Genomic DNA, 9,048 nt, shown 5'->3' on the forward strand with positions numbered 1-9,048 from the left:
CAAAAATATGTTTCATATTACAAGCTATTATGCTGATTTATGATTGACAGATTGATAGACTGCAGGTCAAGCTTTTTCTTAGATGGAAAAATTCAATCTATACTGCTGCACTGAATATGTTCAGCATTTTAAAACATCACAGTTGTCAGTTCAGTTCCCAGCAGCTTTGCAAATCACGTGAACACCTGATATTTATTCTGCTCTGTGATATCCCAAACTTTGTAAGGAGGTATAAGTCAGTGATCCCTTTCTTTCTACGAAATGTCAGGCATTATCCTCTTCAAACTTTTCCAATAAAATCCATAACAGTTAGCTTTATTTTTAGGCTTTTTTTTTTCTTTTTTAGGAACTCTAGATACTAACTCTTGAGCTAAATCTCATGCATATAAATCTTCATAATAGATTCAATTAGAGCAGAGCCAATCAGTAGGGACAGCAGATCTCACTGCAGCCATTTACTCTTTTGCATTTTGGCCATATGCAGCGCAAACAATTGCAGAAGTTCTTTTTGTGTTGTTTTGTTTTTTTTGTTGCCAGAGTCACAGAGTTCTCTGCAAGTTCCCGTTTGAATGAATTCCCTTTTCTTTCTAATTTCCCATGACTATTATTTCACACAAAATTATTCAGAGACTTAAGCCTTAAATAATTAGTTTCAAGTGAGTGAACTGGCCTTCACAATTCTTTTGTGGCAACTTCTGTTCTATTATGGCTCTCCTCTAATTATTTTAAATTTATTCCTTGGCATTTGTAAACAACATCTGTCCGTCTGAGCATGTAAATTTTCAGCTTGGCAGGCGCGCACCCATCAGCAGACACTCTCTAGGAGACTGATCAGAGTGGAACTTTATGACTAAAATTAGATAGAAGCAGTGAAAAGGTAGATCACCAGAGCCGGCAGTTCAGCCTGTACTTACATTTAATTAGTGTAATAAATAACCATCATAACACACTGTATTGTGAATTAGGCAGAAAATAATGAAAAGTCAATAAATCGTTGCATGGTGTACTGTTATTTACATTTTTCTTTTTTAAAAACTTGCTAATCCTTCACAGAGTGAACCGCTGTGAGCAGCCACAGGGCCGTGGCTTCACTGACACTTGGGCTGTTTATAATGATCTGAATTATTTTCAGTTTAAAAGTGAGTTAGTCTGTCTGTGAGAGCAAAATGTCCTGTTTTCCTTCAAAACATGCCTTCTGTTAATGGCATATATATGCAGATATCCTGCAGCAGCATTTTTATGTTTATTGGCACCACTCAGTGCCAGTATGGGGTGTGATGTTTGTACAATGAAAAACAAACAGCCAGACTATTGTTTAGTTTCTATGCACAGAACACGGGTTACTTGTGATTGTATTTTGTTTTCTCCAAAACAAAATAATTTCTAAAATATCAATAGAAAATATCTATGTATAAACATGAAATATTACCACAAGAACAAAAAAAAAAATCCTTCCTGTGCTTGTAACAGAAACGTGTATATGTAACAAAATAAGTGAGAACCTCAGCAAACTTTCTGTGGATGAATGAGAAGATCTGTCGTATCTTTCTGTCCTCACTTAATGCAAGACGTCATTTTAGAGGATTCAGTCCAAAGTGGAGAAGTAAAACAGAGAATTAAGGAGAAATATAGGAAGGGGGAGATCAGTTGTATGGAGGTTTTTGGCCAAGAAGAGACGGGGATCAGACTTATCACTGAGACAAGCCAACTGCCTGTCATTTCAGCTTAAAGCACTGGACCACTTAAGTACTCTAGGCACAGAAAACCTTGCTCAACACTTTGTTTAGATTAAGTCGAACGGAGAAAGTATTGCTAAGCAGCAGGGCTTATAGCCACACCATTTGCACTTAAATAAATTGACTACAAGTCAAGCGGGACTTATTATGACAGACACATGTACAGTAGCATCATGTTCCTTTGCAAAATGACTGAGTTTAGAGTTCAGAGAGAGAATGATGTGACAAGTGGGGATAGCTGGCATGACAACATACAAGTATCAGCTGAATATGTGTACTTTTGTTCAACATACTGTTCTTGTTAGATCACCTCTGCCTTTGTCACTAGTGATGTGTTCAACAGCATTGAATGGTGGAATATTTGTGCCAGTTTGTTGTCCTGTGCTGCTCCTGAGACCTGAGCTTCTGTTTGCGATGGATTTTTAATTTTTCCTAGATATTTGAACAGGAAGTTGTATTTTGTTACATGGTTGTTACATACTTTTTTGGGAAAAAAATGTCCTCAGATGTGGGCAATGGGATTATTTTATAGCATAAAACAACAAAAACAACATGACTTAAAGTATAAAACACTATTGAGCAGAATGAAGTATAAGGTGCAGCAAAGCCAAAATGTAATGTCCCCATATGTGGACACAGGGTCTCAGGAGGTTAATATTAGGTTAAATGGCAACAGGTCAATAAAAGATTGAGTATAAAAAGAGCACCTTAGAGAGAAGTAAAGATGGGCAGAGGTTCACCAATCTCCAAAAAAAGAAAAAAGAAAAAAAGCTACATCCACAAACTGTGGAACACGTTCAGAATAGTATTCGTCAATGTAAAATCACAAAGACCAGGGTCTACTGTTGGCTGCAGCATGAATGCAGAGTTGGTTTGCTGAGGCTAGGGTGACCCACAGATGTTAGATTCAACTCACTATCATTGTGCACACAACAAAATGATCGTTCCAGATCACCCATCCAGAGACGAGCACCTGCGGTCATGCAGCCAGAGACAGGCGCTACCGTTAGGCAATGTGGTTTAAGTGTATTGCCCAAGGACACAATGCAGCGCAGGGACAGGGGCTTGAACACAGCGCAGGGACAGGGGGCTTGAACACAGCGCAGGGACAGGGGGCTTGAACACAACCCTTGCGGGCAGAAGGTTTTGTCGGACCTGCAGCACAGCTGGCCTTAGACTGTGTGTTCTGTCCCTTTTGCAAAATGAAACCATTTTTCCTCCTTAACTTTTCTGTTAAATACGGCAGCCAGGACGGGTTCCCCTTGATTTTAGTGTTATAAAATAAGTATTTAAAAATTCTCCCTAGAGATTGTCTTTTGCCCTTAGCTGACACTGTTGGTCAGACTGAATCTGTGCTAAATAATCACATACTATTTTAGCATAGTAAATAGTACCTAGCAGTATACCATGAGCACTGTGCATTGTGCTTTTTAAATTTTGATTCCCTTCTTTCTTTCCTGCAGTTTATATAACACAGTTTCTGTCATTGCAATCTTAATTCAGGTAAATCTGATGAAGATGAAATGTTGCTCCAACTTTAAAAACTCAGCAGGGAAACTGAGTAATCCAGTATGCCCAATATATAATAAATCATTACTGGAAATGACATCTAAGTATTTCTTTGAAAAGCCTGAGTCATCACAGCTGTCAGTAGTAGTAGTAGCTGACTCAGGACACTGTGGCTCCTGTGTCTGATTACAACCTGGTGTGCATGGGCGCTACATTGCTCCCAGGGAGTCTTTGTTTCTGTGGAGAAAATCAGGAAAACAAGGACAATCTGTTTTGGCCCAAATGAGTAATGAAACCACATTTCTTCTCTCTTGCACGGAAAGGAATTAGAAAGCGAGAAGAGCTGTGGTACTGCAGAGATGTGAAATCATATAAATTTACAAGGTTTGGCTACTTCCAAAAATCCTGTTTTCTGACTAATAAAAACCTGGATTATTTTCATGGATTTATTACAGGGTTAAACCTTTTTTTTTTTTTTTTTTTTTTTCCGTGGGACGCTTATACTGAAGTCATTTGTGTGCTTTAAAGGTCAAAAGACCCAAATGGATTATTTCTTTCATAGTGGGTGGTGTAGCTGCAGATAGAATGAGTTGCACTGAATGTTCTCTTTTAATGAATGGCTGGACTTTGGAAGAATTGGTTTGGCTTCTTAAACGACGACAGCAGCCGACTGCATAATAGAGATATCAGGCAGAGCGAGCTGTGAGCGATGAAGATTTACAGGGGCGCTGCGGATATCTTCGAAGTGTCCCCCATGGCTCCCATGTTTCCTGTCATGTCCAGTAAGTAGACTCCCCCCATAACCTCGGCATAAGAGTTCACTCTCATCACTGTCACCTCCTCTACTGTGTCCTCTTCTGTTAACTCCCTTTACCTCCCTCCTCCCTAAACTATGATAGTTATAGAGATTTAGATAGATACACTGGGGTATTGCACCTTTCCAAAGCCCTTTTCTATCACACAGTGCACTGTCATTTTGAATTATATCTCCTGTGGAAAAACACAGACTTAAACACTTGCTGATTAAGGAAAAACAAGTGCTGGCAGGGGCTGGCGGCAGGGAAGGAGGAAAAAAAAAAAAAACTCAAGCAAGAAGAAAAATTTTTTTGCAAGTCACTGTGCTGCTGGTGATGTTTTGATCCGTTATCTACTCCTGATTTGGTGAAATTACTGGACACAGCTTGGTCCTTCTCAGCCATTTTTTATTTTTAAAGCTTAGCACAATGAAACATGGCACCACTTGGTGTTTCAAGGTTTCTATTCCAGCTGTGTCAGTGTGAAGGATGGCTGCACAGTAAGTCTTTTCCCTGGAAAGAAACAGATCTGGATGTGGGCTTGGCTAAAACATTCATAGTAAAGCGCAGACATGATTCAGTGCCAGGGGAGTGTATACACAGAGCACAGAGGTCCATTTTATACCAAATGAAACCATATTGTAGGTCATGCAGAGATGGGGAAAATTGGAACAATACTTAAATATACTCGGTAGACAAACTTAATTCTTGCTCTTGAGAAAGAAAAAAACTATTCATTTCTTTTCCTATAAGACCCACCCAGTCTTTTATTTAAAGGTTTTCCCAGGTTGTTGATTTATTATTATAATCCTTTAAAAAAAAAAGTTTCCACAAAATTGTGAAAATATAGGTTTTAGAAGAAAAAGAGCTGATTATGCTGCTTAGTTTAAAGGGCACAGATTTGAAACCTTAGTCTTTAATGAAGTAGGAGGCGGGAGGATAGTTTGCAGGAAGGAAAATGAAAGTGTCCCCTGCTCCTCTGTCCAGCTTTCTCTGTCTCACAGTACAGAAACACCAGCACCGAGTTCCTATCTGTAGACCAAAAGAAAAACCACTCTTGCCTCTCAGGTTTTAGAAGAATCACAGAAGGTAATTTTGACAAGTTTAGCTTTGGCTGGTTCACTCCCTCTTAATGCAGCAACCTCCATCCCCGTCCTTCTCACGTCTCTCCCAGCCCCCGCTGCGTGAGTCTTCCAGGTTGTAAAGGATACGGTTTGTGGTTGTACATAGTTCAGATGAACTGAATTCCTGGCAGCGTGGCATGTCACTCGGAGAAACAGTAAGATGTCAAGACCAGCAAGCCATGAATGAAGGAGCGGGGGGAGAAAAAGAGCCCGAGAGACCGTGTGTTAGAATAAGATGGATGAGGTGAGAATTCCATTTCATTACACAAGCCAAACAGAGTAAAACATTTTTTGGCACGAAGAATTCTCTGTTTAAAATGAATTCTTTTACACATCTGCAGAAAGTGTGGATATAAATCAGCAGCTGTGGTTTACCATCAGGTGATTCCAGCATGTTAATCAAGTGCCACTGATAGAGCATAGCTGGAACAACCCAGTGTTGGGTGTGGATTGCATAGACTACATAGATTGCACAGAAGAATTACAGGCTACTAGGTAGCTGAGGGAATAACTTACATGACATGACTTATTACTATTTGTTGTTCTTCAGACCACTTTGAAGATTTCAACATCAGTTACAGTGAATGTTCTGTGTCCTTCTAACTGAACATTTACTTCAAATGCCTTAAGCCTGGCATACACTTAGAGGTTTTGGACAGTGTTTGGTTGTGGATCTGTATTCCACAGTGAGAGAGGTTCAAAGTCGGCCATTGTAACGGTGTTGCAACCACAGACAGTCTGGAGCTTCATAGCCTTTGATACTGTGGGTGTTATAATAATACAGTCTTACACAAGGTTAGCATGCACACTCTGTGGCCTGCAATGAGCTTTGAAGCTTGTTTGTATGTCAGATGGACGAAGGTTGCAGAGGACAGCTACAGCGGGAATTAAATTCCAGTATAGTTTTAAATTCTGGACCTTGACGCAGATTAGAAACAACTGGAGGACTTTATGATCCTCCAGACAGCTGTCAAACACTCACACCTTAGGATGATGCCGAAACTACAGTCAACCTGGACAGCCTTGCAAACTGAAATGTGTGTGAAAGCAGTCCTTCAGTGCGACTCCTACAACACAACACAACGGAAGAATTACTTCAGTGTGGATGCTCTTGTGTTTCACTGAATAATGGGTGTGTGGGAGATTGTTCGCAAAAGGGAATGGTGCCATTAATCACCAGCTAAAAATAAAACATGCAAAAGCACAACACTAAGTGATGGAGAAGGTGACCAAGGCAGAGACTCTCCAGAGAGTACAGCTAGAGATGATGGGATGAAAACAGCTTAATCACGATCTCGTTTATGTGTGCTCGCTGTGCACCTGGCTATACAAAACACATACAGTAAATGTGTTTCACACAGTGACCATCGCTCATGGCAGCCCATGCATGTTAGGAGAGCACAATGCAACCTTACTGTGTGCGTCAAATATAAATGCATAGGTGTGTTCACATCTTTTCACAGTCAAGTCAAAACTTTAAACAGTCACACACTCTTCAACCTCAGGCTTGTTGGGTGGCAGTTTGTCTTGTGTGTCACATGGAGGATGCACAGTGCAATCAGTTCACACTCTTTGTATACAGTAATGCAGATGGAGTATTTATATGAGGATAAATAATATGGCTGGTTATTTGCCTCTCAGGGTCACATTACAGTTACATGTTGCAAACATTATTGTGAAGAAGACAAAATAAACAGCCTCGCTATTGTAAGCTCTTACTGTTAGGTATTGTGCGCCTTCAACAACACTGTCGGCTGACCTGTGATGAACCTCACTCAGCATTGTTTAGCTGCAGTGCTCAGCAAGACATCTCACAGTTATTGTTTTTGGGGGTTTCGCTCACTCTCACCCTGTCATTGTGGAGGGTCTCTTCAGTACCACTCAGCTGACCCCAACACAGCCTGACTCAGTGTGAGGCATGTGTTTCATGCATGCCTGTGCGCTCATTAAAGCCAGTTCTCAAACGTCTGTGTACAAACATGCATACCTACATCCTTGTAAGCGCAGGCTCAATTTGCATATGTGTTTCTATCTGTGGTTCAAAACCTCTTGTTGAAGGCCCAGAGCACAGGTTGAAGAAAACTGGAATGAGGTCAGAAACAACGAGCAGAACAACAAGAGTCCAAGACTTCAAGTGGAAACTATTCCAGACTGAAGTCCCATCTGCTTTCACTTTAGAGTCTGACTCTAAACTAAATAAAGATCCCTCCTGAACACTTTTATTGCCCTTCTCTTTCTATCCATCCTTCTTTCTGTCCCAGTCTTTTCCCTGTATCTACTACCCCTAAGACAGATTGGCTTTATTGTTACTTTGTGTGAGCTTTAGAGAGCTGACTCGAATGTGAGCAGGTTACTCTTACTCCTCTTCTCTCTGCTTGTGAATAAAACTGTCCCTTGGTGCTATGAGTTAAAATGTTCCTGGTAAAGGCCAGGTCTGATCCATCTCAAACGCAACACTTGGATTTCTTTACCTTCTTCATCTCATATGTGGTGCCTGCCTTCTTGTTGTTACTGGCCTGTATCAAATGACCTTATGGCAGATGCCTCTTGCAGTTATTTTGGCTAAATCTACAGGCGGTATGGAAATGTGTAATTATACTGTAAATATTTATTTCAGCTGTGCTTCTATCAGATGGAACAAATGTGTTGCCAGTACACCACAGGAGTTGGCTTTACATATAACCTTAAATCAGCACAAAAATCATATTTTAGCACATTTGGATGACAGAGCAGTCTCCATAGATGCACCCTCCCTCTGTCCATAAACACATCAGACACTAACACGATCTATGTTTAAGATCATGACTCAGATCTCACCTTTTTCAGAACTTCATTTACTGTGTGATTCATGTTCTTTTGTGTTGTTCTCTCAGTTTTATCTTAATTCCTGTAACAAGCCTTTGAGCACCGTGGAAGGCGCACTGTAAAAAGTGTCCTAATTGCTACCATCGGTATCTGTATTTAAAGAATGGGCATCCTGCTTATTAAAAACATCAGCGGCAGAGGTAGGTCTCTCCTCCTACCGAGTAATTGATAAAAATGAATATAAGAAAGACAGCACTAAAAGAAAACGTCAAAAGAATAAATGAATACTTTTTTTGTTTGTGATGTCTGAGTCATACTGAAAAAGAAAAGAAATTTTTATGAGTCTAATGCATGATTTACCATCCTTTTCATTTATGTGCCTTGAAGATCATAAATTGATTAAGTATAATGCTCTTCACTTTAGTCTGGGATTGCATCATTAAAAAGGCTTGTCTCTGAGGACAAGAAAACATTTTTCAAAGGCATATTTGTTTTGTACTTTGTGCTCTTCCCAGCAGTTCAAAAAGCCACAGAGTAGCACAGCAGCATTAAACGTTCCAACTCAATTCAGCAACAAAGAATTGTTGGGTGCTCAAAGGGTCCTGCCATAATGAATGGTTACCACTCTAAACCAAGGTGACCCAACTGAGTCAACACAACTCTGAGTGTGATTAAATTCTCAGTGAGTAAAGAAAATACCTAGTGCTGCTGGAGGCAGACCAAAAGCCATTTGGATCAGCTTTTAAGTGTCTGTATTCAGAGTTAATGTTATTTCAGCATGCTGCCTTCCTCTGCTTCTGTCTGCATGGTATGGTTTGGACTGTCAAACCGACAGAGGCATGTGCTACGGCCCCTGGAGTCCCTGCTTTTGTTTGTCTTAACAAACTTCTGCCCTTTATGTCTCGGGTTTTAAACAACACAATAAAAAGAGTGATTTGAGCTGCTGGTTAATGAGCAAAGACTTATTCATCAACACAAATAATTCCTAAAATGGAGAGATGCACAGTTTTGAACATCTGCTGAGAAGGTTAGAATAAAATATAATCAGAGGGAGGTGATTCTGCTTACTGATGATGATCC

The sequence above is a fragment of the Archocentrus centrarchus genome, chromosome 14, assembly GCF_007364275.1.
Source record: "Archocentrus centrarchus isolate MPI-CPG fArcCen1 chromosome 14, fArcCen1, whole genome shotgun sequence".
Lineage (NCBI taxonomy): Eukaryota > Metazoa > Chordata > Actinopteri > Cichliformes > Cichlidae > Archocentrus > Archocentrus centrarchus.